Source organism: Cimex lectularius, unplaced genomic scaffold (assembly GCF_000648675.2).
Source record: "Cimex lectularius strain Harlan isolate CLEC.00 unplaced genomic scaffold, Clec_2.1 scaffold55, whole genome shotgun sequence".
Lineage (NCBI taxonomy): Eukaryota > Metazoa > Arthropoda > Insecta > Hemiptera > Cimicidae > Cimex > Cimex lectularius.
The window spans coordinates 1,884,742-1,911,818 of record NW_019392647.1 but is presented as its reverse complement, the minus strand read 5'-3'; the positions used below and the strand labels follow the sequence as shown (position 1 = coordinate 1,911,818).

Genomic DNA, 27,077 nt, shown 5'->3' with positions numbered 1-27,077 from the left:
TAAATAATTACGGATTGTCGTTGCCTCTCTTCACTCACGACTAAAAGGTAATTTGTAAATTTTCCGAATCGTTGTAGATTTTCACAGTTTCACCTTAAAGTTATGTGATGTTAAAGATTTGAACATGGAAGATCCTGTCGCTCCGAGTTGGCTCAAGAACCTTTCACGGTTAAAGCCTTCCGAATCGAAATCGACTGATCTTTTGACCACGTCTTATCTTAAATTTCACACATTGGCCGGGTTGAAATTACTTTAGGTCGTCTATTCCGCCGTCTTGAATAGAACGCGAGCCTTCTTTGTCGGAGCGTCGCCCGGGGTAGTCGTTGAAGCGTGGGTTTTATAATCAGTAATGACTGTCGAACACCTCGCCGCCCTCGAAACGAAAAAAAACCTTTTCACCAGGGCATACGGTGAAAAACCCCGTCGTACTCAAACATCCCAGGGGAAAAAAGGTTGTTAAACCTAAAGTGCGTTTACCCTACTTGCAAAGTTTCCATTTATCAACGACAGAAATTAAATTATCCACACACGATTTGCCTCCTATTTTATTCAAGAGGAAAAACTCAAGAGAGTCTTTATGTGTGAAAAGTTGATCAGTTTCTCTTTCTAAACGAGTGGAACAAACAGCGAAACTAGACGGAACCAGTAAAGTGTCAATGAGTTCAAAATTAAATGTCTATACAATTTGTCCAACGCTCTCATTACTTATGCCTAATTTTCAATATTAGTCAAAATTTTCTACAAAGTTTAGTCATTCATTATTTTTCTAATATACATAATTGCATCCCGTTAAGTCAATTTTATTACTGTAGATATATTATTTTAATTTCTCTCATCTTGACCTATATCTTTTGTTTTCTTTGAAACATCCAATATTATTCCATCGAATTGGGTCCAGGCAGCATCACTCTACCATTCATCTGTGCCAATAAGTCCTTGTAATTGTATACTCCTTTGAGCGGAAGAATTGCCCTAATGTTTTTTTATAAAGCAAGCCCTAAAATTTTATATATCTCATAGGTAAATTGAAGGACAAATCGGAATATCCTCTAGGTGGAAGAGGATGTTCCGCAAGGCAGCTTTTTCGTCCTATTCTTTATTCACTATCTGCATCTACCTACAGTACTCCTTACTTATACAGAAGATACCCCTACCTAGCAAATCCAGATACAGTATTGACCAGATACCTTTAGGGACCATTCAACTATTTGGAAGGATGGTTCCAAAAAAGATCAAAACAAAAAATTCGCAGCAAATAACCTTTGACTGTCACTTTTCTTCCAATTTACATCTCGAGTCTTGTTTTGGAATCTCAAGTAGGTAAGTCATTAATTCATCAGTCCGATGGCACAGAGTGTGACCAGAATCTTCTAAGACTTCCGTTTAGATGAATGGCTCAAGAAATTTAGAATCAGAACCTTTACCCTTTGGAGTTTCACCTCTGATCTAATCTACTACAGCTCAGTTCCTCTTTCAACAATCAATGCGTCCGCTATTTGAGACATTAAATCGATAAAAGACTACTTGACCTAGCTTCAAACTTCCAAAGAATCCGGCCGCTTCACTGAAAATCTTCGTCCCATTTCCACAGATATCTGTTTTGCTTGGCAGTACTATGTACTCAGATCTTTCTAATCCAATTTGTTCTCGAAACCGCAACAAGTCGGTAGATCTTCCTAACCCGGTGAAGAGTGTTGTGTTAGGACTGTAAATAATTAATTACTTCTCCACTTAAAATAAATAAAGCCCTCGATTTTGTATATTTCGTCAAGGTCAATTGTCGACCATATATTGTATATATTGTACATGCTTCGGAAGATGTCCTTTAGTGTTTTTGATTGATTGTACGGACATCACAGATTATTTTACTGTTCATGCGGTTAGTTCCACTCAATTTTGTGCAATAACACTTTATTAACTTTACTTAACATATTTAACCAAATTCGCTAGCTTGACAAAGAATCAGACAGTCATTGTCTTGGACTTCGAGTCCAACTTCTATTCACCTCTGATTGTTCAAAATGATGTAAGGGAAGAGATAAAGTTACAAGAAAGACGAGGAGTTCATGGTTCCTTTTGAAATTAACAGCGGGCTTATTTGTCACGCAGCCCGGTTCCGAGTACCCTTTCGTGGGCAGACGGTGTTCGACAATGACTGATGACATTCGGCTACGGACTTGGTCGAAGTGGGCACGAGTGCTTTGAGCTTGCTGAGTGGGCGGAATACCGCTTTGATGCCGAATGGATAAAAATTAGGGATCGAGAATGAATATTTTAACAAAAGAACAATGCTTACTAATAAAAATTATAACGGAAAACAAAAATATCCATAATTCGTTGAATAATTCATTAAAAATTCCCATACAAAATGGGATCAAACTTAAACAACATACTTTTTATATAATTGAATTGATTTAATCGTTCATATATATAGAGATAGAGTGCGTGTGTGTCTGTCTGTGTATGTATGTGTGTGTGTGTGTGTGTGTGTGTGTGTGTGTGTGTGTGTGTGAGAGAGAGAGAGAGAGAGAGAGAGAGAGAGAGAGAGAGAGGGAGACAGATAGAAAAAGAGAGGAGGGAGACCCAAAGAATGAGATAAAAATAGATAGAGAAAGAGAACGAGAGAGAAGCAGATTGAGGTAAACATAGATAGATTATTCGAGATAGAGATAGAGAGACAAAGTTTGAGATAAAGATACATAGCGAAAAGAAGGGGAGGGAGAATCAAAGATTGAAGTAAAGATAGATAGATTATTGGAGATAGAGAGACAAAATTGAGATACAGATAGAGAAAGAGAGGGAGAGAGTGACAAAGATTGAGATAAAGATATATAGATAGATTGATTGTTGGAGATAGAGATAGAGAGACAAAATTTGAGATAAATATAGTTAGACAAAGAGAGGGAAAGAGTGACAAAGATTGAGATAAAGATATATAGAACAAGAGAGGTAGAAAATGACAAAGATTGAGGTAAAGATAGATAGCGAAAGAGAAGGAGAGAGAGAATCAAAGATTGAGGTAAAAATAGATAGATTATTGGAGGTAGAGATAGAGAGACAAAGAATGAGATAAAATTATATAGAGTAAGAGAAAAAGAGAGAAACAAAGATTGAGGTAATGGTAGATAGAAAACGTGAAAGAGAGAGAGACAAAGATTGGTATGGAGATAGATTGTTGGAGATAGAGATAGAGAGACAAAGTTTGAGATACATATAGATAGAGAAAGGGAGGGAAAGAGTGACAAAGATTGAGATAAAGATAGATATGAAAGAGAAGGGGAGAGATACAAAGATTGAGATAAAGGTACATAGAGAAAGAAAGGGAGAGAGGGAGAAATATTGATATAGAGATAGATATATAAGTATGTAAATATAGAAAGAGAGAGAGAGAGAGAGAGAGAGTGAGAGAGAGATGGAGGGAGAGAGTGAGAGGGTGGGAGGGAGAGGGAGAAAGAGTGAGTATTATCGCAGATATATCTTTCTTCTTGAATTATTTACGAATCTTTTACCTCGTATCAAATCTGGTGCTTTCGTTCAGTGCTTGAGGTATTCTCTCTCAAGTCATATTTTCAGCTCCATCTTTATCCCGGTTTTTGCGTAAGTAGTTGTGATACACGCCCCATGAGTGAGATTCTGCCCTTTCTTTGTTGGGTTAATCAGCTTGTTTCTTCTTATAACCTTCTTTCACGGAACCGAAATCAAGATAAACTTCTGCCACCCTAGGGCCAATAGGCAATTTTGCCACTCCTATACTATCAATGGGAGGAAGAAGGTGACCGTATAAAAAGGACAATTACTGACACGATATGTGTGTTCCTGGATCACTTGGAAATTCCATCTGACGAGAGCTTTAGTTGCCAGGGATACGCAGATAACCTGATCGTAGTCGTAGTTAGACGCTTTGCTTAGGTAATTACAGGGGGGTTGCAATAAGAACTCAACATACAAACAGATGGCGGAAAAAAGGAAAAATTTTCAACAAACCTTAACCCTTCAGCCTAAGCCCTTTCTACACTTTCCCATCCCGAAAACCGGCCATGTCGCCTTAATCAACGATAGCCTCGGGACTTCTTCACTGAATGCCTCATGTTGTGTGCCACTGTAAGCTGGACTCTCATGGTAATGGCCATAGATTAGTTTTGACCGGAGGAAAACGCGTATTTATAATATGTATCAACAGTACAAGCTATAAATAAATTATTTAAATAAATTGTAGGGTGTCACGTAAACAGACGTCAATACTTAAATGTCAAATTGGACTAAAAATATTCCATTGTCGCAAGTCTGTTTCTATATTCTAACCATAGTGTCAGTGATGTGGCCGGGAGAAAAAAAACATATACGCATGTATTTGTTTACATTTTTTACAGCATATATTTTTTCCACAAAATCTCTGTTATGATTTAGGTCAGTTGTTTGTCATTTCTCAAGTTGGTACATTCAACATTATGATTTTGTAACTTTAAGATGCAGACGATTTTTATACGAAAATAGTACGACAATGAAGAACCAATCCTATGACAGTGAAAAATATTCGACTTTGGTTCATGGTTTTGTGGTATGTCTTAAAAATGGGCAAGTGTGAAAAAAGTGGCAATATGTCATCGCGTGAACATGATTCCCTCTTGTACAAACGTGACACGTATATCCTTACATGTCCCAATTGACGAACATCTATTGGGCCCGTAGTGTCACCAAGGATGAAGATTGGATTTCACGTCAACCATCATTGAACGGGACATTGACGGGCACGTCCTGCATGTCGCAAATCAAATTTACAAACAATATAATTAATGTATCGATAATTGTGCGCGAAACAGATGTCTGATCTGTAATTATAAATATTGCGCAAAATTTACCGTTCCAACATAAAATAAAAGCACGGCTCGACCCAAATGTTTGTCGAGCCGTGGCTTTTTTACAACGCGCCAGTTATCGAACGGTTAATTATGTCATTTTGAGTGCGGAAAACCCGCTATTTTCTCTGATGTCTTCTTCGCAGTCGACGTATTGTCGTAATTGTACTAAAAAACGGAATCACGGCTAACCAGAGGAGATGTACGTCTGTTTAACAACCAAGTTATCTGTTGACAAATCTTACGGGGGCGTCTAATTAACTCCTACGGTACTTCCTAACTCTTCTTGTGACAAAGTAAAAATTTTAAGTTTTTTAATAAAAAGAAAGAGTGTAAATTGTCTAAAGTTCAGATTCAAAACCTTTACTTTTTCAAAACGCATCATTTGTTTCATGTAACATTTTTTATGTGAATGTGTGCTCTTTTGTTTCCTTGGGTAATTTTTTGGAATTTCTTGCATTAATTTTACCCGCTGCAATTCGTTTTATACGTTCATTGTAACTGTGTCAAATGTCTCACAATTTTCTCCATTTTGTAGTTGAAACAGTTAAAAATTAATTGTTTAAAGGTTTTTCTTGAACAGTTTAACAAGTTATGTTCTCCGTTTCACCTTTAACATCAGATGATTCGCTTGATTTTGGTTTTTACGTGTGTGCCCGGATTTTATTCAACGGGCTCTCGGCAAAGTCGGAGAAGGATCGAATAGACGTGCCGCTGAAAAGGTTCTGTTTTCAAAACTATGGGAAAATCCCTTGTGCGGATTGAAAAGGCGTTTTTTCCACTCGAAATCCCTGGCGGCGTGTCGATCGAGGCTCTTCACCCTGCGTCCGGCCTGGCCCTGCGTAATAGAAAACCCCTTTCCCTTTCCGCGTGGGAAAAGCGGCTATAAAAAGTTTTTCCTCTATTGATAAGATTTGCCGAGTGTGAAAGTCATCGGTCAACCTAAGAAGTTGGAAAAAATAACGTAGATAAAGAAAATCGACCGGTCCGAAAATAATTGTGGGAGCATAAATAATTCCCATCTTTAGGCAAATCCACCTGTTTGACTACAGAAGATACAGGTGAGAATGGTCAAATCATAAAACCTAATTCCAGAAATCTGGTCCAGACTACTTCCAGAAATAGCTTGTTCTGGTTAAAAAATGATAAAAAGTAATGTACGTATGTCATGTTGAAACTCTATTCTTATTGGTTTATTTAGCAAAAATTTACAACATGAACCATCGAGAATATACGAAGGCAGAAAACAGATTTTAAATCTCTTTCTCAGTATAATTTCATTTAGCCTCGACAGACGGCCGTATTTTTACAAAGGGTTTCCATTACAATAAATCTTATCGTCTTTAACGAATATATACTGAAACTGTTATGTCTGTGTTACAGCAAAACGACGCGGACCCAGTAAGACACAGTTCCGTCTGGTCACGCCTTACCCTTGAACCTTGGATTCACGGTCATCCCCGGTTTGTAACAACGTCCAGAAATATCGGAAAAAGCCTTGACACTGCCCTTAATTAAACGCGAGACTCTTCTGCCGGAGAGGGGCGAGAGCAGTGCCCCTTCGCCCTACTCATGAGTGTCGAAAGGTGGGAGAACAAGCAGCGGGGTTACATATAAAGACTCAAGACCCCCCACCAACAACAGTAGTCCGTGGTGAGTGTAACAGTGTCCACCTGCAAGAGGTTATCACCATAACGAAATCAAACAAAAGTAAGTACAATATGATAATTTTTCACTTTATTTTAACAAACAGACTCAAAGCTTACAGAAACAAACAGCTCTAGAATTTCTTCTCAGTTTTTTACAATTTGGACGGCCAAAATTAAGCATAACAAAACCTTTTATGACAAAACTTCACATTTTTTTCTAAATAAACCACTTACAACACTGAAAGTTAATATTAAATCGTTTTAATCGAGTGAGTTCAATGCTTCAGGACAGAAGTCGGTGACTTTAATGCGATAAGCAAGAAGTCTTGTTTTTCCATGAAATAATTATATCAGTAATCAAGCTGTATCAGCTGTGATCATTATTGATTTATCGATAATATAAAGGACATAAAAACTGTTGGAATGTAAATCTTTGGAAATACAAACATTCATACCTAGCCTATTTTCTGTATAGCCCTAAAAAACATCTACAAAAATATGAAGAATAAGTTTTGAAATTAACAGAATCCCATGATTTTGAGCAGTTAAAACTTTCGTTGTTGAGGTTCAAAAATATTGCAACCCTTCCTGGACATTTTGGTTTTAGAAGCAAATCATTCTGACAACTGGAAGTATATTTATTTTATTTTAAAAAGGAGATATTATGGGGCTGAGAGTCATGAACTCTCATAGTCAACTATCTCATTTATAAATTTTCTTTCATGAAAAATAATTAATTTTTTTCATATATAAGTATTTATTTACGAATTTCAACTACGTTTAACAACTTAAAATTAAAAATTAACACTCGTTGTAAAAAAAAAAAAAATGGAAAAATATACTATATATATTTTATGAAAATAAACTATTCAGAATTCAGAACAAAATATAGCAATAAAAGTGGAAGTTATTCGTAAAGGGAAACGACATAAATAAATAACGATAAACCGGTGGTACATTCCGAAAAATGATGTGTTTATGAACATAAGGGCACATATTTCGGAAACTACTAAAAAAATATGCGTGGCTTTTTGTGCATATAGTCTAATATTGGTACTCAGATAAACAAAAACTTTTATAGAACATTCATAGGTTAAAAAAAATCTGAAGCATAAAAATATTGTTTTCTATCTACTATCTAAATCTTCATAAAGCTATAATATATATTTTAAAGATTAATTACTTTTCATATTGTAGGAGCGATTTTTAGGAACTACAGTAGACTTGATCAAGTCCTGGGCGAATAAGGACAATAATTAACAAAAGTACAGCAAAAAAATTCTTGACTAAATTTTCGTTATTATTCGATTTAATAAGTCGTAATTGGCTGTTTTCTCTGTTGTCAAATTGTGGCTTAGGCAGTCGTTCAATAGGCGAAGGCTTGCCGGCAATCTTTCTAATTACTCTTGGGTCCGCTTGTTCTCGACTCTTAGTGGGTTTGTTCACAGTTCGACCTTCCGGATAATCAGTCAACGCCGGCACGTTGCCTGTTTGTTTTAACGGTTTGACTGAGTGGAAATGTCCAGGCGAAGGGTCAATTTTGCAGAAGTGAAATTATCTAAGGAACTAATGGGAGAAAAATTACCAATCAGGTACAAACTGGCAAATTTTCTCAGGGGTCAAACGATCTGTCCTAATGGGCGAAAACCCCAAACACTCTGAAAATACAGAAAAGGGGATGGCGGTAAAGAGCGACCGGAAAAGCAAAATGACACGGCGAATGCATCAAATTGGCCAATTATTTGAAAAAACATACAACAGGTCCTAACCGTTTTTGAAAAAGTGAACAATAGAGGGTCCATTCATTGGTAAGGAGCGGAAGCAATTACCATTCGGCAACTTCGGGTCGGTCTCTTCATCGAAGAAAAAAGTACAATAACTTTGATTGCCCTCAGCAAACCAACTACGATTCCTTATATCTGTATTAAAATATTTAACTACTTATTTGACCTTCAAAACAATTTATTAAAAAAATAATTGCACATCATTTTCAATCCCTAAAAATGCGGATTTACATTTCAACAATTTAATTATCTTAAGTTGATCAGAATAATAACCGAACAATTCTGACAACTTGCTGTTCTCGCTGGTTCTTGAGAGAAACATAAACAGACCAGAATGATCTTCTTGGTCCTCGATGTTACACGCCGATTTTGTTTTCATTGAACGCCACTGAGACGGAACTATTTTTATGAATTTGAACACTTTTTCCGGCTGGGGCGACATGATTTCGTCCACGGTCTATAAATCACGAACCAGAAGAAATTGTGCCTACCAGTCTGTACACTTTCTTCAGTCTTTTTGCAGAATCCACCTGTACCGTTTGGTTTCGAGCTTCTTCAAGCGGCCATTGAAGTTGCAACCTGCATGAATGTGGCTTTTATTCGTCCTGGAGTTTTTTCCTGGATAAAATATTGGATTTTTCCTTCAGTTTATAGCGTTTAAGTAATAAATCTTCTTGCCCCAGGAGGTTTTTTCTTTCTTGTGCTTCCCTCCTCGCGTGCATTCCGTTCATTATAATTCCAGTGTGTCCTCGGGCCCGGTAAGCCCAATTTTCTTTCTCATCTACAAAATATTTTGTCTTGTATTTGCAATTTAAAATAATCTCTTGAAAAAAAGATAATACATATCAATCCGTTATAAGAGTATGTCGTTGAAAAAGGGCGTTTAAAATTTCATGATTTTTTAAAAATAAAATAAAATATTTCTTCATTAAAAATTTGGCGTATCATGAGAGCCAGTAACCATTTTGCTCTACAAGCTTTTCTAAATAATTATCTTTACTTTTGCCTTAAGGATTAGGGTTAAACACTTTTTCAAGAAATCTGGGTTTTCCGGTCTATTCTTGTGTTTTGGTTCCAGGCTGTACTTGAGTTTAGGTACACCCAAGCTAGCTTACATGGACGGTGTCATGAGTAGGAGGTACTATTAAGAAGGATTGTATGATGGGTTTTGTTCTAGAAAGTAAAAATAACATGGGTTATCGTTTGGCAGAATATCTGGAGCTCTTTCAAAGCAGATCAGGGTCAGAGGATAGAACAGTTTTGACGTCTGTAAAGGAAGGAAGAAGGGCAAAGGTGTGGCATTTTAAATAAGCCATTGAGGAAGAGAACAGGTCTTACAACTGTAACTTCTGGGTCATCAATTTAATTTTGATATGAAAATCATCTATTTTTACAAATTTTAATCCTTTTTTTTAAGGAAAAGCAGTTTTAAAACGCTTTAAGGGTAATCACCAATATGCTGTAGTCCAGTCGTCTGGGGTGTCGGGGTAGGTTTTTAGGACATGAAACGTATCTACCTTTTAGGGGTTTAGGTTTTAACGAAGGGTATTTGGCGGTCATTATTAAGGGTGGTGTTTATTATAGAAGAGAACTATGACAATGATCCTGAATACTGGAAGGATAGTATTTTTCGATGTTAGAAGTTTTAGCAATGCGCCATAGTTCTATCGTATGTCCAAATTTTTTTTCGGTCCATTTGTTAGAGTTTTTCAATGCCAATCGTGAGCTCAGATAGAACTTAGGGTAATGTACACAGTTGTTTTTAAGTATGAGACTAGTATTGAAAAGTATGACGGTATAGTTGTGAAAAGTAATAGTTAAAAGGAAGAATCTGCGTTCATTTGCCTCTTTGTCTGAGCTTCTCTGAAAGAATTTCTTAGGTATAAATGAAGTGTAGTATTGGATGCAGCACACTGCCCTATGGCAATCTCTCTCTATGAGATCAATATTCGCATTAGTCCGATTGATCAGGTAGGAAGGAAGGACGCCATACGGTATTGTTTACAGTCAAGTGATAAGGATATGTTGGCTGTATGCAGACTGCCGTATTGGGGATCTGGGAGAAGATTGAAGGGAGGATTTAGACCGATTGGATGTAGGAAGCAACTTAGAGAGGGTTTGCCGGATTTTGGAAAAATGATGGTTTGGGCTTACTTCCAAAGCAAAGGAAATGAAGTGATTTCAACGCTTAAAAGAAGTAGTCGTATTTCGCTTTTTGATTTTTTAAAAATATTATTGTATAAATACTTTATTTACACGAGAGTACATTACAGTCCGGATAATAGAAAGTATACCTGGAAAGGGAGGCGTCGGTGGCCGCAACGATTTAGGCGTTGACTCGGCGCTCATCGCTGTAAGATGAAGGTCCCGGGTTCGAATCCAGCGGCCTTGCATTCGAACACGGCATATTTACAAATGTACAAATTTTTCAAAAACACCGGCATCCTGATGGTGTATATCATCTCTGCTGTTTCCTCGTTTAAAAAAAATAACCTGTAAATTGTGATGAAGAAAAAATACACCCAGGGTCTTCCTCAGATAATGATTACAAGCAACTCATTACAAGGGGTGATTATAGCAATTAATAAACGCAAGCTTTTTCTTTTTAACATAATCCGGACGTAAAGGTGATCGTCCAGCTGTTATTCAACAATAATATTGGCAGGATCGGGGATGTGGTCCAATGAATGTTCTGGAATAATATAATTGTTTTAGTAGATTAGAGAAATCATAGGTTATAGTTTTAATTATTTATTCATTACAAATTTAAAATAAGGATTTTAATGACAAGTCCCAAACGCTAAACTCCTTGTTTACGTAAAAAGTACCATTTATTTATTTATTAAAAAAACATTGTATTTAGTATGAGAAATGATAAAAAGAGAGAAAAAATGTTTATATATGTTGATAAGAGAGAACAATTTTAAATAAGGACAGAGAATCTGTAAGTTGTAAAAACAAGTTGATTTTTGATTTTCACTTACACAGGTGAGCAATTATAAAATATATGTTTTATCCGTTGAAGGTGAAATAAAACCATTCTGAGGAAGGTGAAAAACACCGAAAACATGGCGAAAACACCAGAACATTCATTGGACGACATCCCCGATCCTGCTAATATTACCTGATACAGACGGAAAGATTATCCTGATTTCCCTTGAAAACGCCGTGGATAATGAAAGACCACGGCATGTCGCGAGACCAATTAAAATTACCAACGGGACAGAAAGTCATCCGGTTATACTGCTTTCGCCGTTCAATAAATCCGGAAGATTTCTGGAGCAAAAGAGGTCCTGGGATCAAACCGATTAAGGAAAAGAGAACGCACCCCTCCACCAAATGGTAACTGACCACGAAACTAGCCCGAATCAACGGATTTTCTGATAGCCAGAACATCGGAAAATAGGGGAAGAGGAAGAAATAAAAAAGAAATCTTCCCACGCAGCAAGACAGAGTCGTGTTTAGCTCATTATTTTCATAAATGGGTCTCAACTGTTTCTGTTTTTTTAATGACTTCCCACAAAATTTGCCTTTCTTGCATTTCAACTAACTGTTTCCACCCGACAATAAAGAGGATGGCCCATATCCATGCTAAAAAGCTTAATAACTACAAGAAATCTAGTAGAAACCAGAAGTTCGCGTTAAAAAATATTTTCTTTCAAAACTAGGGAAAACTAAAGAACTGTTACACTGTTCACACAGAACTGTACTTGGTACTTCCATTTTTATTTTTCATTCTAGTTTATGATTTTTATTTAATTGAAGGGTTAATAGTTCAGATAGAAATTGACATCAATGGAACAATGACTGCAGACATTCCTGAATGTAGTTGGTGTGTTGCCGGTGTCTGTAACGGTCTGGCCCTCATTACGATGCCGGGATAATCAATCCGGACAGTGATTCGTCAATAAACTGAGCTACATCGCTCACCGTTACAAAAGAAAGGAGAGATCCAGCTCACTTTCCTAATCACACCCTGCGGACCGTCGAAGGACGCCGAAATTCGATCGGGACCCGGTGGAAAAAAAACCGTTTCTTAAGCGTCCACCATTCTGAGAAACTTCTCTCGGATTCAAGCATCGGAATGCGGCCGAATCGGTCACACTAGGCAACGACACGACGGGATCTGACGCCTGCCATAACGTCAAAAGATTTCATACTAATTATGATTAATAGCAAAACTCAAACGTAGGGCATGGATGTACTGACAACTCCAACGAAATGTTCACTAAACCAACATATTCATAAACGGCTTAATTACCATAATATTCTGGTTATACATTCCAATATCTGGCTGTTTATCGTATACCCCTTGGGTCTGGATTCTATTTTTAGAGATTTAAGAGTCACGCTGGATCACGCAAAGGTTATCAAGATTACAAGTTATGGCCCAGTACCATTTCTTCTTTCGTCCAAACCGTTACTGTATGCTCTTCATTGCTGCCCTTCTAAGTGCGCTTTGACAGTTATCAACGTGTTTGGAATAACGCCAAAAGAGACTTAACATACATTTTACAACCTGAGACTCGGTATGCGCATTCGAGTCTACAATAAACCACCTTCATTCGAATTGTTCTACTTCAACTCATATCATCTCAATAACTTAACATTATGTATATTCGATAAAAATTCTCATATAAACTTTAAAAATTAAAACAGTCTTAAAATTATTGATTCGTCGAAATATAGCGGTTTTTTGCACGATTTTGCATTTATTTAATGCCTTAGCAATTTATTGTTTGATAGCAGGGTTGACACAAATGAGCCTAATTCGTCGCCAATTTCACGGAGAATCGTGAATGTGTGATATTCGCCGTTGTTCTAAGTAAGATTGATCATTGGTTATTTGTCGGACACGTAAACTGATACGAAACTATAATTTTTTAAAATTACATTAGTTTGATCGTTTCCAAGCATTCTTGTTTGTTTATTCATGATATTCCGGTTTTTGATCATGTCTATCCTCGATATTTGGTAGTTTCTCATCATTCTTGTCTGCATGTCAACGATTATTTTGACTTTTTCCGATCGTTCGGACTCTCATCCTCAAATTCGGTCGTTTTTCGTCATTCCGGATTGTCTATCCTCAAATTTGACTGTTACCGATCCTTTGCCTATATTCTTCGTTTTATCTTTTTCCGATTATTCTGGTCTACTTAACCTAATTTTTTTATAATTTCCAATCATTCTGGTTTTCTTATCCGCGATTTTTGGACGCTCCCGATCATTCGGACTTCTCATCCTCAAATTCGGTCGTTTTTCGTCATTCCGGATTGTCTATCCTCAAATTTGATTGTTACCGATCCTTCTAGTCGCCTATTTTCTAAGTTTTGACTTGTTCCGATCATTCTGATCATTCACTTCTTCCACTTAACCTAATTTTTTATAATTTCTGATCATTCTGGTCTAGCTAAACCCGATCTTTAGTGCATTTCCAACCATTCAAGTTTGCTTATTCAGTGGGGAAATAAGTAAAGTTACTTTTTAATTTTACTATCTATAATAAATAATCTAATTAAAATAGAATTCTTCTCGGCCATGGACCCAGAAAGCTTCTGGATTAATTTGACCTATAGACTGTATGTTGCCACTCCCATTAACCCCTCCTAATTATAAACAAGAATTACAAACAATCAAAATCTTAGCTACATACGATATGAAGAAATAGTAAAAATAATGAAAATAAACTTTAAAACAGCAATAATCGGACTCAGCTACCCCATCAAAAAAGAATCATTAGGTTTTCATCTTGTCGACTTTGACAACTAAGACAAAGCTGACAGTGTACAAGACTTTACTAAGACCAATATGGACATAAGGAGTGGGACTGTGGGGTACTGCAAGACCATCCAATATCCGGCGCATCCTTCCAAACAAAAGTCCTTAGACAAATTGTCAAAGCACCTCAACTAACCTCACTATGCACAAAGACCTAAACATTCCTTTTGTCAACGAACTGATCCGGTCCAGATCCAAACCTTCCACACCAACCTTTCGAACCATTCTCACCATACTCCTCGAAACCGCTCCACTCATTCCCATTCTCAAAAACCGATCAACCGACTGTTGCCTCGAGACCTCCTTGACACATCGAGTGCCAGCAAGGGCTGGCTCCTCATAGCATATGTTCAACCGGTGCAGTGCTGGCATTAATGCTAGTTCACACCAGACCGCATCTCACGATCTCTGAATAATCATCGATTAACGGTCACTAATCACCACACATTATTGCTAGTGTTGTGCTGTGTGTGATTAATCATGTGTCCATATTTGTCTAGTATACGGTTTTGAGTAGATAACAAATAAACTCAACACGACACGCAAGAATGGCACAATTACACAGAAGACAAACACTTTGAGCCCTGAATATGATCTTAATAAAGATCGAAACGTTGGCACGATAAAGAAAATGTTTTTCTGAAACCTACATCACACCAGACCGCATCTCACCATTTCTGAATAAATAACAAATAAACTTGAATAAAAAAAAGGTTTCTGTTGATAGGCATACATTGGTGAACAGTCAGAAAAAGTAGGTAAAATTCTTAAACGAAAATATTTTAAAGCAGCTTTTAGAGGTACGTGTTCACTTAGAAACATTCTATCAAAATCTAAAAAACAAGGTGATAACATGTCAAAAATCTGGGTTGGTGATCATATAAACATATTTGTGTAGTGATTGGTGACCGTTAATTATTCAGAGATCATGAAATGCAGTCTGGTGTGATGTAGGTTTCAGAAAAACATTTTCTTTATCTTGCCAACGTTTCGATCTTTATTGAGATCATCTTCAGGGTCTGGGATTTACAAACATTGTTTACATTTAACAAATACATGTAGGATGTGGAAAAAAGTGAATTTATACAATGCAAAATACATATATTTTTTATATTCAATCAAAGTATTTCTAAAAAATATATATATTTGTATTTCTACATGTATTTGTTAAATGTAAACAATGTTTGTAAATCCCAGGCCCTGAAGATGATCTCAATAAAGATCGAAACGTTGGCAAGATAAAGAAAATGTTTTTCTGAAACCTACATCACACCAGACCGCATTTCACGATTTCTGAATAATAATTATATATTCTTATATATTGAATCATAAAAATTAAAACAAGAGTGGAATAACAATTGGACAAATTTTCTGAATTAAAGAACCATCTAAATGAATTAAATCACAATTTAAATTTAAATTTAAACCCAACATTGTTTCACAGTTTCAACAAAAGGAGAGAACTAGCTTATTTTGTGATATTTGAAATAAAATATGTGAAATTAAACATGGTGATAAATGCATAAATAAAATAATATATTTGGATTTACCTCCTATTTTAAAAATGTACCTACAAACTATTTAACATACAAATTAATTACTAATTTTCCTGCAGTATTTATTAGGATAATGTGTAATCGTGTTGTAATTCACGTTTTTGCACGTTCAAAATTGAGCTGCATCAAAAACTAGCTTTTCTTTGGAATGTCGCGTTGACGCGGTATCGGCAAGTTCACTTTTCATGTCGAGAGACGTATTTGTAACTTCTTCAGGATGAGTGTTTAATGCTTGAAATCGTTGCAAACAACAAACTGTGAGTATGAACTATATTTAAAGTGTTGGAACAACATACACACCCAACCATTATCATCCCTGTGCATGTAATCGTTGTGTAACGGGTCGGGAGGGCATGCACGACCTCGGAAACGTTGATAATTCGCCCATCCTGAAGAAGCGCACTTTCTTTTCAACCGGTTGACGAGGTTCAACAGCACAAAGGACGACCGTGTGTCTTGAAAGGCTAGTGATTCACACGTTTAACTTATGAAAGTGTTACTTAGAAATCAAGCCGGAGTTGTTCAAAACGTGTTCCTGGTGTCATCCGAAGAGCACATCCTTCCTGTCAACGTTCGTCTGACTTTCACCGATAAAAGATAAGTGCGGGAGAAACATGCCGACATCCACTCAATTAGAGGCTATCCCGAAGCGTATTTCGGTCAGGCACGTAACTTCACAGCGGAAAGAGGTGGCGAAAAAAAATCAAGCACAAATTTGAAACCTTGTCGATCCATGAACTCTGGAAAAATCGGCCTTGTTTTTGACAGTTTTTTTGTTTCAGTCCTGAATGAATCGGTCAAATTGCATTTGATTCACCGCTAGGACCTTATAAAAAAAATCAGTGCGAGAGAAAAATGTGGAAATCTATTGTATATTAAAATGTTGAAATCTGAACGAAAGAGATTTTTTTGTTAATTCTTCATTATCCTTGTAAAAAAATTTCTAGCTAAATGATTTTTTATAAAAAGAGATAGTTGCGATTAAAACGCTCAGACATCCCCCAGACATGAATGAACGGTGTAAATCTGTCCTCATCATGCTGATAAGGTTTTTCTCTCTTTATCAGTCGAAGTTGATTTTCACCAAAAGTTCTAAATTAGGTTAACACGAGTGAAAAATCCAGACATGACTTTACAGAATATAAGAATATAACTTAAATTGAATCGGAGCTTAAATAAATGAAATTAGAGCGTGTGAAACATGTGGATATGTCACGAAGTAGATAAATGTCTGAAAGTACTAAATAGAGTATAACATTTTTTTATCTAAGTTACCCTTCGAATATTTTCCGACGCTGTTAATCCAAAGAAATTACAATTTCGGTTTCGCCAAGGGATGATTTTGAGAGAAATATACAGTCAACCATTGAAGAGAGACAAACGCCAAAATATGCTTTATAGAAATCATCTCTAGTTCTATTCTGTGGGAATAAGTAGAATACATTTATTCAATTAAATCGTCAGAATTTTTTAAATTTTGCTCCGTTCTGCAGTACTCATAAGACCATAATGTTTTAGGTTAATTTAATTTAAGGTAGACGACCCAAAGACTTTCAGCGTTGTTTCGTGTGTGATGAAAACTGACATTTATTTATTTTTTGTATAAATAAACTTCGTGATTTTCTGTCACGGCGGTCCGCAATCCGTGGACACGGCTTCCCCGATGGGGATGTCCGCGAGTCACGTACCCGCCCGGCATTCCATCGCATAAAGCATCTCCAGGACGTCTCACCCGAAACAACGACGCCCAAAACGGAATCCTTATCTCTTTTATGCGAACACGGACCCCGGAAAAACTCGAGCGGCTGTACTAAGAGTGCACGTAATTGAGTTTTTGAGGGATCCGAGACATCGGTTGTAGAGACAGTCTACATTGGACTACTTTTATGTTTAATTTACCTGTGCTCGTCTGTTTTTCTTAAGAATATCGAAAAACCTGACATTACATAATTATGATAGAAACTGTAGTTATCAATTATTTATTGTTTCACAGTTCTTTAATTTCACTATAGTACCAACCTAATAGATATTCCATAAAATATGGACATTTGTGCGATCTAGATTGCAATGCCTTCTAGATATTGTAGCCGCCAAAAAAATCAGATCAGGTCAATTTAATTCACTGTGTCACTCACAAACAATTGTAGCCTTCCTAGTTATTTTTACAAGTGCCATCAAGATCGCAATGCTATCTAGATTTCCCTACACATTATAACCATCAACATGTAGTATGGTATGTTTTATTACCAAAGTAGGTTCAAAGAAAAAACGCTTAAAAGTAGTAATGAGTGATGTTTATTAAATCCTGTTAAAATTACACCTAACAAAGGTTTTCAATATACCTGCCACTATAACACACTTACAAACAATTATAATCTTCTTAGTTCTTTTTCCAATTGCCAGGAAGATTTCAATGCCATCTACATTATAATATATATTTAATTATCAAAGAACGTTCAAATAAAAATATTTGATGGACACAATTAAGTTTTTTTTATACCGTTGTTATATTAAAAACTAATATATGTAGTTAATTAATACATTTTGATACACTGTCACTCACCTGGAACTAAATATTTACTACACTTTAACATATTGTGCCGCACAATACAACCTTGTTAGTTATTTTTACAAGTGCCATCTAGATTCCAATTTCCTCTCCCAACACTCTCTATCCGTCTCAAATATACACACTGTTCAGCGTAATGAAGGTTCAATGAAGATTTTTTAACAGGCTCAATTAAAGTTGTTTATTACATAATATAATAATTATTACACTTTGACATACTGAGTCACTAACAAACAATTTTTTGTTACACAGTATTTCCAAGTGCCAACTAGATCGCAAAGTGGTATAAATCTCCCTACTCAGTCAAACTGTCAGAAATTTATACACTTTGTAATATAATATATGCATAGAAGTCAAAGAGCTTGCAAAGAATAAACTTTTAATTCATAATTATTGTTCTTTATTACACCATAGTTACATTAGATAACCCAATATCGTTATTTACTTTGACAAAAAGTAATTATTACCTTCTTAGTTGTATTTGCAAATGCCATCTAGATCGCAATGTAGTATAAATCTCCCGAATCAGTCAAACCGTCATAAATTTATACATTTTGTTATATAGTATATGTATAGAAGTCAAAGAGCTTGCAAAGAATAAACTTTTAATACATAATTAATGTTCTTTATTACACTTCCTTTAATACACGATACACTTTGTCACTCATAAGTAATTATAACCTTCTTGGTTTTATGTACAAGTGCCGTTTAAACTGCATTGTCGTCTTGCTCTCCCGACACATTCTAACGTCACAAATTCAGTACAATGACCCTCTTCCTGGGAACTAAATGGGTCAATGCCGTGAAGTTGCCAACTAGACCTGCATACAGTTTTTAAAAAAAATTCTTTAATGAATAGACGATGACTTTGTCGGTTTGCTACCATGACAAGATGCATTATTTCTTACATGACGGTGCAAAATGGGGTTGCTAGAGACATTGTGTTTTACTGTATTTTATCCCATTTATAAGAAAGAAAGTAGAAAATATTTAAAGCAAACATCTCTTTCCTATTCCTCCAGTTCAGCTTTTTCCCTAGCCTTTGACCCCAATGAGGTTCTAATCCTTCCCGTTAGGACAAATGGACAATTATTACGTAACGGAACGCCCCTTCGGTCCAGAAATAAGATCCGATGGTCGTCTTTTGTCATCGGAGGGGCTTTGTCGGATTATCCACGCACACACGACATCGCGGGGCCGGGCTTCCGTGTTGTTGGCCGATTCTGTACGCCGACTCTCTTCCCAGACGATTAACGACCCCGTGTATTTTTTTAAACAACTCCGACCTAAGCTAGAGGAACGTGTACTGTGCGATACAATAGTCCATACTTGTATTGATAACGGGGCTTGACAAAAAATCAATCTTTTCGGTTATAAAAATACCAAACTCGTTCTCAAGACATGTAAAAAAAAAAGAAGATATAAAACCTGTACTTTTATGGCTGTTAATTATTTCAACCTCAAAAAAATGCCATGTAGTCTCAACATAATAAAGAAAATAAATAAAAATACATAGAGGGAAAAACTTGGAAATATATTGGTAGAATAGTTCTTAGATCAAACTTAGATTTTCAGATGTTATCTTTGGTTTATTAAGTTTAAATAGATTGAATAGAAAGGTAGGTAAAGAGTTAGATAGATCGATGTAGATAGAAATAGATGTATTGATAGGTGGATAAAGGCAGATGGGGAAGGGAGAAAGTAAGATATTTGGATACTTAAATTTATGATAGATTGATAAAAGAAGACAGAGATACAATACATAGATAGGATGATACAGGGAGAGAGTAAAATAAATAATTTAGTTAGGCAGATGGTTGGATTTAGGTTATATGACCCGGCTTCATTAAGACCTTGCCATGCGCACCTCTACCAATATTGGTCTATTGTGCATTTCCATTATCTACAGCTTTTCGCCAAACTTAAGGATTTTTCGATCACAAATGTTTGTTAAAGGCTTTTCCTCTCCCATGAATAGGAATTTCAGCCAACACAAGCCTTCATACCATCAGAGGACATGCCCCGCTGTATGTTCTTCTTTCCGACTTCCTTACGTGAAGTAGAGACGGAGAATTTGAATTTGATTCGAATATTTTATTTATAAAAGCTCGCAAAATTAGGTCTAATGGAATTTTATAATATTTAACGAGCATTCCTATACACAAATAAACTTTACACGATTCAAAATACAAAATACATATAGTAAACTTTTTTTTATTGCCTACATATATTTATAAATGTTATTGAAGTTGGAAAGACTATGATTAAACTCTAATGAGAGAAAAGCTTTTAGATATTTCTTATATGGTTAGATTTACATGATTTTATAACATTGGGTAAATTATTGTAAAGTTTTATATATTTAGGAAAGAATGAATTTTAAAAACAGAAAGAAAGAGAGAGAGAAGAGAAAGGAGAGGAGAGAAAGACACAAACAAAGAGCGAGATAAAAAGAAAGAAAGAGAGGCGCTCAGAGAGAAGAGGAAGGAGAGGAGAGAGAGATAGACACACACACACACACACACACAGATCAAGATAAAAAGAAAGAGTGAGAGAGAGAGAGAGAGAGAGAAAGAGAGAGAAAGAGAAGAGGAATGAGAGGAGAGAAAGAGACACACACACACAGATCAAGATAAAAAGCAAGAGAGAGAAAGAGAGAGAAAGAGAGAGAGANGAGAGACACACACACACACACACACACAGATCAATATAAAAAGAAAGAGAGAAAGAAAGAGAGAGAGAGAGAGAGAGAGAGAGAGAAGAGGAAGGAGAGGAGAGAGAGACACAAACACAGAGCGAGATAAAAAAGAAAGAAAGAGAGGCGCTCGGAGAGAGAGAGAGAGAGAGAGAGAGAGAGAGAGAGAGAGAGAGAGAGAGATAGTATATAGATATATATCCTCCATGTAGAAATTAATCTCTACTCTCGAATCCCATAGCTTGTCTACAGCGTGAGAGGGAAAACCTTTTTAAATCTTTTTGATGGCTTAAACTCAAGAAGACCTTTTTAAAAAATATTTTTACACTACCAAATTTGTCCATAATTAGAAAGCAATATCTGGTCCGCCCTGGTAGTCCTCTAGTTGTTGCCGAATCCTCCAAAAAGTTCAAGGAAATAATAAAGGGCGAATGTACGTGATGAGATGCGACACCCATGGAATATAATCACACTCACGTGTGCAATAACGATTTTTATTACGATTCGACGGTTAAGTACAATGGGACCCTCGGATTGGAAAATTCCGGCTGGAGGCTCGGCTGGGACCGTCATTAACAATATCGGACGAGGGGAAAAAAAGCGCATCAAACTACCGGACCTGCATTTCTCTTACGTGATCCGACGGGCGACAATGCAATTTATAAATAACCACCGTGCTCGGCGGATTGACACAAGTGTTATTGTATTTTTATTTTTTTGTATTATTTGTTCGTTTAAACGGCATTCCCACGGTTATCCGGCTCGAGATGATATCAGACGGCTCAAAAACTCGGAAAATCTTAATAAGATTATCTCACAATGTTATCTACACTGGCCAAGATTTCGTCAGCAGACTAAAAACTAACTGTATTTATTTTCTTTGTTAACGATTTAGGTAAAACTGAAAAAATTAAGTTAAATAAATAAATTTAAAAATTTCACACGCAGATATAAAGCAAAGAAATGTCGGAAATAATTTGAGCGCCGCTGTGATAACTATTTGATAATTACTGTAAAACTTATTTATAAATACAAAGGTAGATTAAGAAATATAGGGAGAGAGGGAGAGAGAAAGACAGAGAGAGAGAGAGAGAGAGAGAGAGAGTGAGAAAGAGAGAGTAAGAGAGGGAGGAAAAAGAAAGAATTGAATAGAATTCAACATTTCATTTATAAAATGCGCAAAATTACATCTCATGGGCTTTTCTCACATTTAACGAGCATTCGTACATATAATAAAGTTTACAAAATTCAAAATACGTATAATAAATACATTTGTTTAATGTTTATAAAGATTTTATAATATTATTGATGTTGTACATAGTATGATTGAACATAATTTAATTAGAGAAAAGATTTTACGTGTTTCTCATAAGGATTTTTAGATTTACTTATTTGATAGCATTGGTTAAATTGTTGTTCTAAAGTTTTATGGATTTAGGAAAGAATGGATTATAAAAACAGTGCGACACAACAACAATTGAAATGAATTTTTAGAACGTGAAAAATTAATTTTTTAACTTAAAAATGAGAAACAATATCAAATAGGTATAATGGTTTTTGTATTAACTCATGGAAAGTATTCAAAATTTTGTATTTTAACAAACCATCAAATTTTAAAATCGATAAATTATACTATTTGTCATAAATTCTACAATCATTGTGTTGATTACAGATATACCGAGTAATCATATAACTTTTGAAGATTTTTAACTAGAATGGAAGAAATTGCTGCAAGACCATAATCTATTTTTGGAAGTATTAGTGCATTAAAAAGCTCTAGCTCTATGGATGTTTTATTAATATTAAATAGTTTCTTTTAAATTAATATTCAACGGAATGTATTCTGCTTTATCAATATGTGTTTTGGAGGTTAAATATTTGTCCATTACTAAGCCTAGAATTTTTATTTCGTTGTTTCAAACTTTTTGTGATGTCTAATAAAATAGATTTACATTTTTTTCATATTAATTGATAAACAGGATCACCTGTCCATTTTTTTTTTTTTTTAATTAGAGAGATTGAGAGAGAGAGAGAGAGTTAGACAAAAAGAAATATAAGGTTTATAGCAGTACATACAAGCAAATAAAAAAAAAGAATAGTTACTACAAAAATACTTTACAACGTTCTATAAAGTCTCAACAGACTACAAAGCAGAAGGAGAATCCAGAAGAATATCCAAAACCAGATCAGGCGTTTTCGATACACGCCCAAAATACGAGCAAACAACCTTATTAGGAAATAAAAAATTACGTGTCACAAACTGGATTCGAACCCACGACCTTCGGCTAAATACACCGCTTCTCTACCATTTGACCTATACTGACTTCGATCCACTCGGACACTAACTTCCCATCTCAACCTCACCTTTTTCAATTTTTCCTTCCTTTTTGACATTTTTCAAATGTCGTGTAGTCTATTTGATTCTCTTCAAAAAGATGTGATGGGAAGTTATTGTCCGAGTGGATCGTAGTGACGATAGCTCAAGTGGTAGTGCAGCGGCGTATTTAGCCGAAGGTCATGAGTTCGAATCCCGCTCGTGACACTGACTTTTTATCTCAACCAAAACCTTAATTAATTGAAAAGAAGAATTCATTTGTTCAAGCGGACTACGAAACCTAATAAAAAAACCTTATTAGGAAAATAAATATTCGCCATTCAATCTAAAATACTGGCCATCAATGTTTGTACCTTAAAAGGGGTTGCACTTATAAAAACAATTCTAATAACTTTAGATAGCCAAACAGCTATTAAAACAATAAAAAAATATCAAAACTAGCCAGTGAATGCATACAAAATCTCCAAAACTTGCGGAAACACAACAACCGGATGATACTTTAGATACCATACGCAAGGGAATTTTGGGTAACCAATAGGCCAGATACCATACGTAAGCCGTGAATATATTCTTAAGATAAAAATAAACAGAATCCTCCGTCATAGAACAAAAAAAGGAAATGTGGATAAACTCTATAGGTGTTAGACACAGTAAGCTAATGTTCAAACAAACCTCACAAAGACTGGCAAAGTCACTGCTAAGTTAGAGGGTTAAACCTAAACCCAGAGGAGTGAAAGACTATATACAGGTCACCGGCATCTGGAAAACTTCTACTTAACATGTTCAATGAAGACTCCATATGTTGGACGAAAAAACATCCATTCTTATATCATCTTCGATTGTGAAGAAATCTCTCAAGGAGACAACCTGGAATACAGAGAAATCCCAGGGAAGGGAACTGTAGCAACGACAGTCGAAGACCTAGTACTCCTAAATAGAAATGTCGATTCATTGGAGTGAACTAAGGAATTAGGAATTTACAATAAGCCTGAAGGCATATATACATCACCATCCAATTACCATCATAGATAGCTAAGGCACTGTGCAGCTTACAGAAGTAATTAAATTGAATGGCTTTCCTAAAGAATTGAGCCAAACCAGTTGACTATTTGACTTTTACACCTTACATATCTAACATACCGAGAAGACCAACATGACGAATCCGTCAGGTTTGAATAAATCTAATAACCTCACTTTTAGTCTATTTATTGTTTCCTTGTGCTATCCTATTTCTATATTTTTTTATCTATTGAATCGTCATTTATCTAATTTATGTTTGCTATTTACAAAATTTTCATTGATCTCTCTCTCTCTCTGTCTCTCTTTCTCTGTCATCTGTCTCTCTCTCTCTCTCTTTCTTCCGTTTTTTCTCATCTATAGCAGAGTACATATATTTTATCAAGTAAAAAATTTGTTGATCTACCTTTCGGAAAACTTGTTGGGCCTTGGGAACTGAGGTCATGGAACGTTTAGTTAAAAAATGGTAAAACAATCACGCTTTCTATGCTCTAACACTTTACCAACTACTATCGGGTTGTCCGGATAATAATGCAGGATTTTAAGTTTTCATTAAAAAAAATCTATATAAAATATTCTGTTTACGTTTACAGGATTACTCATTTGTATGAATGTCAACACTTATTAATCCTCTTCCAAATGATATTGTTTGTTTACCTCTGTAGCATTCCGCTACTTGGAAATAATTCAGTCATCCTTATAATGTCAAAGCGAGAATTTCGTACGATTTTCTTTTACGAGTTTAAACTCGGCCGAAGCGGAGCCCAAACGGCTAGAAACATTAACCAAGTCTGGGGCGAGGGTTGTGTTAATGAGTGCACTGTGCAAAGGTGGTTTAAAAAATTTCGGGAGGGAGATTTCAGCCTTGAAGATGAAGAAGGTCGTGGAAGGCCTTCCTCTCTTAATGATGATGTTCTGCGATCAGTGGTGGAAGAAAACCCCAAAACAACTGTTCGAGAACTTGCAGAGCAACTCAAAGTCAGTAAAACGACCGTCGCTGACCACCTCAAGGCGATTGGAAAAGTGAAAAAACTCGAAAATTGGGTTCCACACTCATTAAACGATCGCCAAAAAAATCAGCGCTTTGATGTTTGTGCATCACTTCTTTGTCGAAACAAAAATGACCCATTTCTGGCCAGAATTGTTACATGTGACGAAAAGTGGATTCTCTACGATAACACTAGACGTTCTGGACAGTGGCTCGACAAAGGAGAAGCTCCAATACATTTTCCAAAGCCCCCAACTCATCAAAAAAAGGTAATGGTTACGGTATGGTGGGCTTCATTTGGTTTAATACACTACAGCTTCTTAAATCCTGGCGAAACCATCAATGCTGAATCATACTGTAACCAAATTAATACCATGCATCAGAAATTGGCAGTAATGAAGCCCTCTTTGGTCAATCGGAAAGGGCCCATTTTGTTGCATGACAACGCTCGACCACATGTGTCACGTGTAACGTCACAAAAATTATTGGAGCTTGGCTATGAAACTTTGCCTCACCCACCCTACTCTCCGGACCTCTCGCCTACTGACTACCATTTTTTTAGACACCTGGACCACTACTTACAACACATAATATTCAAAAATCAAATGGAACTGGAAAATGCATTTATTGACTTTATCAATTCTAAAAATTCTGAATTCTACTCAGACGGAATTAATAAGTTACCAACACGTTGGGAGAAATGTATTGAGAGTATGGGAAATTATTTTGATTAAAGAACATTGCTTTAAAGTAACTAGTTTCTTTTTTTTTGTTTAATACCAAAATCCTGCATTATTTTCCGGACAACCCAATATATGGCAAGATGTCAATGGGAGTCTATTGATGGATGAGGAAAATCAATTCGTAAACGCGTCAAGAAATTCCCCCTGATAAATGAAAAAAATGAATAGATCAGCCATATTTCAAGCATGTATTAATTAGAGAATTTGGAAGTCTATCTAGTCATCTATGCTATTCAGATTTCCAGTCAGTTAAGAAATTGGGTGTAATCGGGATGTAGAACGATTCTGACACTTTCATAAGGAAATGCTTCCTGTCACTCATTATTCAAAATCAAAGAAAATGGGAATGGGCTGAACAAACATCCTTTTTTTTAAACCGATTTTAATCTGAAAAAATACTGACCAAATAGATACAAGTAAAAGTGTGACTGGGTCAAACAGCTGTTTATCTTTTAAAAGTAGCCGTTAAGCGGTTTTTATCATGTTAAGCTAGTAGATTAGAAAAGGATAAGTAGTTTTGTATGTATATCCGTGGTGTTATTATAATCTTGATCGTAGGGTTCTTCAACCTTTTGACCTTGCGGATAAATGTGTCAAGGAAGTGTCTCGTTTCCGAACAAAACAAGGTTTACCTGATGCTCGGCAATACGCCATGCAGAACGACTATATTATCTTCGTGGTTGGCGGATATAACGGTACGCCGTTATCAGAGTCGCTCTGCTTGCTAGAACTGGAAGACACTGGCTTTTTCCCCCGCTTTTTTTTTGTTGAACGTTTTTTTCCCTTAGTGGCACACGGGTTTAACACGATCTCGAAGGGATCTGGAAAAGGTACGTGTGGTTGGAAAGCTGAGTGTGAAGTTTCTCTTCTAGTTTTTTATATATAAAACGATTGATGTGACACTCTCGCGTCAACCGCAATTGTGACCATTACAAGTTAACCCATGAAACTGATTTTGTTTTATGCTACAAAAAAACTATACTGTTTGAGGTTCTTAAATTGAAATATTAGTCGTGTTGTTAGTCACACTTGGTGCAAGGAGGCTCCACGTTATCCACTATCCCACAACTATGGTAAATTCTTTCACCGTTATGTTTTCGTGCTTCG

At 36.0% G+C, this 27,077-nt stretch overlaps 1 protein-coding gene across 1 annotated transcript in view; it reads left to right on the top strand.

Annotated features, from left to right (window-relative positions):
* Positions 1-6,486: 6,486 nt before the first annotated feature.
* LOC106668166 overlaps positions 6,487-27,077 on the top strand; it is an 80,793-nt gene continuing 60,202 nt past the window's right edge. Inside the window, exon 1 of the mRNA XM_014396678.2 lies at positions 6,487-6,566. The gene's annotated coding sequence lies outside the window, so the exon portion shown is untranslated. The remainder of the gene's footprint in view (positions 6,567-27,077) is intronic.